This window comes from Idiotropiscis lumnitzeri, chromosome 1 (assembly GCF_059441095.1).
Source record: "Idiotropiscis lumnitzeri isolate Australia: NSW breed Sydney's pygmy pipehorse chromosome 1, RoL_Ilum_1.0, whole genome shotgun sequence".
In the NCBI taxonomy this organism is placed as follows: Eukaryota; Metazoa; Chordata; class Actinopteri; order Syngnathiformes; family Syngnathidae; genus Idiotropiscis; species Idiotropiscis lumnitzeri.
Genome location: NC_142391.1, coordinates 31,663,802 through 31,673,053, shown reverse-complemented (window position 1 = coordinate 31,673,053; position 9,252 = coordinate 31,663,802).

Genomic DNA, 9,252 nt, shown 5'->3' with positions numbered 1-9,252 from the left:
CAATCTAAAACCAAACTGTACATTTCTGCAACGCAAAATGCTTCTTTCCATCATAAAAGCTGATTTTGCTTTCATGGCGGCTTGAGGATGAGTCACTCATACATGCGGAGCTCACTGTACTGTAACTTTATACGGGTTAAAGTGAGCCAAACAAATGAATGCCATTGCCTTAAGGCGCAAGTCATTTGTGCATTTTCCATTATATTCAATTGTCACTTTTGATAGGAATTGTAGCCATGCCATTCCAAGTGAATAACGCCTTCAGCAGGAAAATTCAGCCCTTACAAAGATAATAATGCTTAGCTTTGATCCGGGCTGTCAGAGAGCCAAGATAAGTAACATATTATGATCTCTGAAAAGGAAATAAGAATCACAAGAAGAATGTGAAAGAAAGAAGAATGTTGGTCGACCGACATAGACTTATAAGGATCTACAATGATTCATTTATAAGTGTATTGTTTTATTTGTGAGTTGTTATTGTAATGTGTATTAGTTTTTTTGTCTATTAGTGGCCCATGCAGTTTATTGTGGACCTTGACAAAACAATGCAATACAAAAAAAAAGATTACTTCAATCAATGCCATGTTTGATATCTTTCATCTTTGTAATTTTAGTCATTCTTTATGCCTGTTGCTTTCATTATGGAGTCTGCTGGAATTTTTGCATTTTGTCGCTCCATGCCAAATCAACCAGTGGGTTTAACCAAGTAGATTTTGATTTTAATGAAACTCGGCGCACTCAAATTTTAGGTTAATCAGAGCAGGTTTTTGGGAGCAATGGCCCACCGAATTGTTCCATTTTCCTTAAAAAGGGGCGCGGCCGAACTTGTTTGAACCCTTTGAATCTGACGTACTACTCAGACAATCTTCACAAAACATAAATCAACAAATACTCCAAACGTACCATCTTTGAGAGGATCGATGCATAATTTAGAAACTCAACCTTTTGATTTATAATTTGACCTTGAAATTGGCATTGTGGATCACATGACCTTGAAAAGATTTTTCTTGAAATGTAATCTCCCATGTTCTCTGGAATATATAAACTTTCAGATGTGTTTTGGGGGGGTTAGCAACAATATGGATCAAAGTATCCATACACTCAGATATTCCCTGAATATTCATTGAATATTTATTTAGAGTTTTTTTTGAGGGGGAGGGTCTGATTTGGCATGTAGTGACCCATTTCCTATGGGCTGACTGTATGCTTATATTAAAATGGTTATTAATTTATGTTTGTTTTGTATTATTATTTTGTCTATTTTAGTGTTTTATTGATTGTTAATTTGTCTGTTATGTATTTATTTTTGACTTATTTAGCTTGTCTTTTTTTTAATCAAACATTGGACTAATTTTATATATTGTTTTACTATTTATTTTATGTTTCTTTAGTTTTTTTTATTACTCTGTGTGTTCATCCGTTTTATTATAAAAAAACAAATCCTTGCATATTTATGCATTTTTCTTGTTTTTCTTTAAATTAATCGATTTGCTTATTTGATTTGATGTCTTTTTTATATATTTATTCATGTTTATTTATTTCTGTGTTTATTTATTAATTGTATTGGATTTGATTTTTATTTTAATTCAGTATGTGAATTAAAGTATGTATGGCTGCTGTAGCCTTTTCCTTTTAAAGGAGTTGGGATCCTTGGGAATTTCATCAGCAAAGGCCATAGGGAGGGTGACATTGCATTATCCCGGTCCAAAAAAACAGTGAAAATGTCAACAGTTGTAATGGAAAACTTTTCCAGGGTTCCGGAACAAAAAACAAAAGTTGTTTAACAAGCTCCCGGATGTACTCGGCAGCACATCACATTATTCTCATGAGACATCATAAATCAAACCCCACACTCAATTTTCCTACCTCCCCCCCCCCACAACCCCCCTCTTCCATTCCCAAATGCCCGCAGTGTCTTTGGTCACGGTGTTTTTAACCTTTTTCTGGGTATTTTTATTTATTATTTTTTTTGAAGCAGGCAAACAAACACAATGGCAGGACGTCCAGGCGGACAAGGAGAAAGGAAAACACAAAATGTACTCTGGGACACAGCTGCTTCTCTCTTCTTCTCTGCTTCCTCTTCTCACTCGTGTCCCTCCGAGGTCATTTGTGATGTCCCGCGTCACATTGTGTCATCACACACGCTTGCACACACGCACGCACACACATATCCTCTATCATCATCAGCTTGCAAGTATATACAACATCAAACCAATTCAAGTTGTCAGACTGCAACCTGGGGACCTTGAGCCACATGCCACATTCACAAGCGCTCATCCATGACTTAAAAAGTGTCAGTCTAAAGTTTCAACTGCTGTGAGCCTTGATGACCTTACAACACTTGAGTCCAGTGAGAATGTGTCTGTTTTGCCTTTTCTTTGGCTTTTTTGGCCACACTTATTTTCAGCGATCCAACCATTTCTTGCAATCTAGCGCTGGTCTCCATCTGTGAGCTGGAGCCTATCCCAACTGACTTTGGGCAAGAGGCAGGGTAGTGTGAATTACATTCAAAACAAAAATGAGCTCCACTCCTCGTCAGCTCTTGAGCAGCCACAATCTCTTTAGAGACTTGTTGCAGAAAGCTGGAAGTTAGACAAAGGAGTTATCCATTGTCTATCGCACTTCCTCATTGGGTTACGTGTGAGCTGGAGCATATCCCAGCTGACTTGAGGACCGGTTGCCAGGCAATCACTGGCCCACATATAGACAAATAATCATTAACACTCACATTTGATACCTACGGAAAATGTATAGTTTTCAGTGAGCCTAACTTGCATGTTTTTGGAACGTGGGAGAAAGTATCCAGAGAAAACACAGAACTTGCAAACTCCACACAGGAAGCCTGAGTCGGAGCCAATATCTGAATCGAGGACCCCTTGACTGTGAGGCAGATGTGTTAACTGCTACGCTGCCTTGCTGCCACACTCATTCCAGAATGAAAAGATTTGCCTTAAAGTAGCACAGCATGTTTACAGAACCAAAGTACACACAAGGGGCTCTATTTTCGGAGACAGGCGCACGAGTATAAACTTCTTTTTTTGTGTACTTTATTGTACGCCTTAGTGGGCGATTTGGTGGACGTCAGGCGTTTTCTATTTCACGACCCTGGCGCACCCGACAATGCTGATTAGGCCTCAGACCAGTTAAAAGCAAGTCGTCACACTTGATTGAAGGTGTGAGGTGGTCTTCAAGTGCCCACTTTATAGTGGGCCAACTTAACATCATCCGCAAGTAGAGATCTTGCAATTCCTATTAAACGTACATTGCAAATGCCAAACTCCTGGACTTCAGTGAGTCCGTTTCTTATTCTGCAAACAAGACCGAAAACTCTCCACACCGACTTTAAATAGTAGAATTTGTGTATCAAATAGTTATTAGTACATTTATGCATAACATTGTATCCTTATTAGCATTAAATAAAAGGAAAAAAAATATTCATTTACAACAAAAACTAACTTTGAAAAAAAAAATTTCAACAGAAAATATTTGAAGTGCATCAATTTGCGTGAACGCAAAAGCAAAACTAAATGAGAGCACCGCTGCCAGTCGTAGTAGCGTAGTAGTTGCTGTGCAATTATACTTTAATCTCGTATGGGAAATGTAAAACATGTTCCCCGGGGGTCACATGCGTCCACTCTTGCATCCCACCATGACCCATTCAACTACTGACGAATCGGGATATAGCGTGGGAATACTATGCCTTTGTCATTAAAGTTAGGAATTGAATGAGTTCATCTTTTTATCACTTGTCAAAAGAAGTATAAGAAACATGCATCACATGTAAACATGTATTGCTGTGGCATTCACAGTTTTTTGGGGGGTTGTTTTTTTACATTTACAGGGGCAGCAGTTTGACCCAGAAATTTGTTGTTTCTATTTAATTTTTTTTTTCAGATTCCTCTCAACATTGCAATAGTAAAACGACATGAGAAAACCACCTTTGCTTGAGCTAATAAATGATGACCTGTGTACGGTATACCGCTGCCTTTTAAGGAAGTAGAAAATGGCAACGCTCCATTATAGGTTCAAAAGTCACACAAGTCTTCGTTGGAAGCGCGGGGCATTCATCACTGGGATCATGACGGTATCCGCTATCATCTGCATGCGGGGAGAAGTCTGAACATGATGCATTGAGCAGAAATGTTTAAAGAAACAATAAATAAAACGAAGGCCCTATAGAATTGCCTTAAATAGCAATGGGTACTTGCTTAGTGATTGTTATGGGAACTAACTATTTAATTAAAACGTACTGGTAGTATGAGTGTGTATGGGAGCACAGTTGGATACTCTGCCTTGCTCGGAAAAACAAACACAGCCTTATTATTAAAGTCATGAATATGCTTTAATAAGCGCCTTATATAATATTCCATTAAGTCTCCATTATAAAATGGCAAGAGTGGCTCAGGGAAATATGTGACATTTAACTTTGTTGGCACCAAGGCCAACCGCCACCCCCATCCCTCCTCCTTTTCTGTAATGTAGCCCCTGAACTTTAACCTTTGCAAAGCGCCATAGTGCATCTCTCAGCGTGGCTTTTCAAACGCACTCCTCTTAGAAGGGAGGTCCATCTGGAATACACTGAAGTCAGATAAACATTTACACATATCCACGTGTTGAGGATCAAAGTAGTTGAACTGAGTGGGAGAGGAGCAGACATGACGTACGCACGGCTCCTTTTCATCTACACTCAGCGCTCGGAAAGTGTGGCAGCTGTTGCTGTTGAAGATGCTTGCGCTCCATGAACGCTCCAGTGAAGTAGTGGAGTAAGCGTTTTCCTCATTCATTCTGAAATAGTGAAGCTCATTCATGCAATTGACAAATGTAGTCAGCACATCAATACCTAAAGCGGTGTGCACACATATTGATGAATTTGAGCATTTTCACCCTTTCCGATAAGTCAGCAAAGGCCTGATTGATGGATGTTTCTGAACGTTTTTGGGGAGGTGTGCATCAAGAGTGACTGTTAGTTCCCGGTCAGCTCGGAAAATAGTTTGAGTCGCTAAAAAAAAAATTCCACTTGATATGCTGTACATACCACACTCCATATACATATATACAGTAGAAGAGGGGTGGGCAAACTACGGCCCGGGGGCCACATGTGGCCCGTTAAACGTTTTATACTGGCCTGCCAAACTTGAAAAAAATAAAATGAATAAACCTTGTTAATGTTTTATTTTCTAAATACTCTGGTGTGTCAAAGTTTTAATGCTTTTGTTCATTTTCAAATGAAATGTATTTTTTTTCTCCGATGAGATGAGGTTACCAAAACACTCCGGCCATCTGCTCCTGGTCCGGCCCCTCTGTCAATATTTAGAACCCATTGTGGCCCGCCAATCAAAACGTTGGCCCGCCCGTGCCATAGACACCCAGTGATCAAATGGCACAATTCATGCTGTAATTGGAAGTAAAAGTCAAGTCTAAATTTGTCTCTGCAATATGTTCCATGTGCCGCTACTACTCTAAACACAGTATTCTGATTAATATTGCGTTTTTGGAATAAGAATTAAGGTGATTAATCAACCTTTGTTCAGCCAACCAAGGAGGCTGACATTTAATGCAGCATCGCCCCCTGCTGTTGAGTGAAATTCACATCAACATGCCGTGGAGCTTGCATGACAAACAATGCCAGGCAACGCAAGCGCCACGGCACTTTGATGTCAATTTCAGTCGCCACCAGGCGGCGGTGGACCAAACCTGGTGCAAACCACACAGACGAAGTCAAATAATGAACAAGCTTTAAAATTGATCGTCCGACGCGGCCATTTTGCAAACAGAAGAAGGGTTGGGGAGGGTGGAGGAATCTCACTCAACACACCTCACCAAAGGATCATCTTACAGAGACCTCAGACAATCAGGTTTTTGCTGACTTTGATTGTATGAGGGGGAAAAAAAAGCTCAAATTCAGCCCGATTACCAGTATGCGTGGAGTCCATCTATCTTTGTCACACAAGCTCTGCAAAATAAGATGAAGCTTCCACATTAAGCTTCCATTTGTTTTTTACCCAGCAATGGTGACATATTTCCACAACCACTTCTGCCATTACAGAGAGTCAGCATCAGATAATTAGATGACCACATCAGCAGCTGGTCTGGTGTGACGTAAGAAAAGAAATAATCACTATCAACACACCAGTGGCAGGTGAAGTGTGAAACTTCACACCTCTGTCCTGCCATCCCAGCATTTATCAGGCTGTGTCCTTGACAAGAGAAGGCTCTGTACTCAACTGATCGGAGCCAATGAGTTCTTCAGGTCCAAATTGATTCTTCCTAGACACTGACAATGGAAGCTACATCATAGCTTTTTCTTGCCACGTAGTTTGGCGAAATCTATAAGCCTGACAGTAGCCATAAAGGGACAAAAAGGCTCAGTCCTGGACTGGCTGGTCCATAACGCACTAAAAGGCCACAGGTTAGGTCTGGGTGGTTTATTGCAGTAGGAAAATGAGCACATTAGACATGAAGTGAGTAATGTACTTTTCCTGCAATGCGTCCCACTCTAAGTGGTTCCGTATAAACAAACAGCTACTAGAATGCATCATCTCGTCACATGCTGTGATGTGAAAACCAAAAATTGCGCTCGCTTATAACGAAGTCCAATTGTGACTGCACAATAGATGCTTGACTGGCCAGTGACCTCCGCCCCTCCTCATGTTTCCATGTTGGGTAGACGGTTCATTCTGTGACGTCATATGACGCGCAGGTGAAACAAAGGACTCAGTGTACCGCTGTGTGATTCCTTGACGTGGATGTAAAGTGCGCTGCAATGATGAGTATTTGCATGAAGCAGAGATTACATGGAACATGAGGCTCTGTGTGTTTTGTTTTTTTCCCCCCAAAACCGTGCAGCTTTATTGCAGACTCTAAATTGTGACTACTCATTATGAATATGAGTGTGACTGGTTGTTAGTTTATATATCCGTTGCAATTGGCTGGGGACCAGTCCGCGCCTGTCGCCCCAAATCAGCTGGGATCTGCTCCAGCTCAACCACAACCCCGAAGAGCACAAGCAATCAAGAAAGTTGATGAATGCCATGTACAATTTATGGACATGGAGCAGTCATAAGACCAGTGTTACCGTGATTAACTGGAAAAAGTAACTTAGTTACTTTACTGATTACTTGACAAAAGTAACTCAATTAGATTACAAGTTACTTTAACAGTTAACATTCAGCAGATACCGACAGCGACTGAGCTTTATAAAAAAAAAAAATGTTTAAGAATAACTTATTTAATGAAATAAAGATAACCTTGTTGACTTGCAATAATCTTTCTATTCCAAAATTATTATTTTTCTCAATTTTACTTAACATGAATGAACTTGTTACCCCCCCAAAAAATCTTTATTTGACACACAACTATTTATGTTGAAATGGCAAAACTCAACATTAATAATCGAGCTTTGATACATATTGCATTACGATCTGTGCTTTTTTTTATTTTTATGTTGCGATATTGAAGCTAGATTTCACTCGGTCAGCAGCACAGAGTGCGCAACAAACCTTGAAATAAAAAAATAGGGACCGAAAGGTATACAACACGGTTTTATTTTTCATTTTTTCCATTATCAGCAGTGTGCGACGGGGTAGTGGTTAGTCCTTTCTTGCCGAATGCCGACTGCCGCTAAATACCAAGTTTCTTTTGCTCATGTGATCTGTAACGCATAGTTAATTTTTTAATGACTTTATTAAGTTCTATAGTCTTAGGAACAGTTGTCCTGTATTTTATTATTCATTAACATTTACAATTTGTATTTGAGGGAGGCATCACTGCAGAAAAGTATAGTATGTGCTGTTGATGAACACTTCCCACATGCAATTAACTGCAACTGCCTGTAGAAGTGGTGATAGGTGGCATTTTCAGAATTTCTGATGTAACCTAATTGTGGAAGTAGCTACATTCTACAAATTAACGCTATGTGGCAGGAGAAAAGTAACTGTAGTTTTATTACTTGAGTGGAAAAAGTAACTCATTAGATGAGTTGTTACTGGAAAATCTGTGTAGTTGGAGTAATACGTTACTTAGTAACGCGTACCTGCTGTTTTATAGTTCCCTTTTTGCGACTTTTTTTGTTTTCTGAAAGAAGGGTAGTGACAAGAGAAAAAAATATAAAATTCACCTATGTATTATCCAAACCGTTTATCCTCACGAGGGTCGCGGGCATACGAGAAAAAAATGAAGGCAGGTTTTGTGTGGTGTTCCAGCGGTGCTATAGGCATTACTGCGGTAACTAACTACTTCCCATTTACTTTGCTCGGACTCTCGTCCGATGTTGGCATTTACTCCTGTATCAGTTTGTGTTGTTCTTGTTTGACAAGAAGGTGCGGTAAAGACTGCATTACATTAGCTTCCACGCTCGCTATGCCAGCTGGTTAGCTGCCATATGCTTGTCACGTATGCGCGTGTTGTTTTTACATTTTCATTTGAAATTTCAAATTATACTTGTTAATGAATACAAAACATACACCACAACTTCCATCTAGGAAATTTGTAACACTGCAAAGCAATTCGGCACAACTCCATGTGGCAGTGAAACAAGGGACGGTGTGACGCAAGCAAACACCCATGTCGTACCAATAATTACAACAGACGCACATGCGCACACATACACATGCTTAATTAAAAATTGACAACTTGTTATGCTCCATTCCCACACGTCAGGGTTTCTCCAAGTCAAAATGTACCAGTTCGCCTGTTGTACAATACAATACAACTTTATTTATATAGCACATTTCACAACAGCCGGAGCTATAACAAAGTGCTTTCCAATGGTGTAATAAATGATTTAATAAATGATATTAATAAATAAAATAAATATAAGCTACCAGGAAATTAGAACACAAACTAAAACAGTGTAAATTGACATTGTGTAATCTCTACCTTTAATTTATGAGCAATACATGACTATGATGTGAAATTAATGCAATACAAGACTTAGAATGACAGTAGTGTCGTTAATTTTCTCCTAGTTTAGTTTGTGACCATCTGCCCAAACAATTTGGGACGCGAGCCCTGAAAGTCACACCTGAGAAAATTTGGGGGGGACGAAGTCCTTGAGCTCTTCAGTCAAAGTGAGGCATTGCAGTTTGCAGCACTATCCTCCTGCAACCTACGCATCCCTCAGAGCACATGAACTCAATGGATTCTAATGTAACGCTTTATCATATACAACATGGAATAGAGCTCTCAGAGCATGAATACTCTATTATTGCACTCATCATCACAGTTATTGTTAAAATCCGTAAATAAACTTAC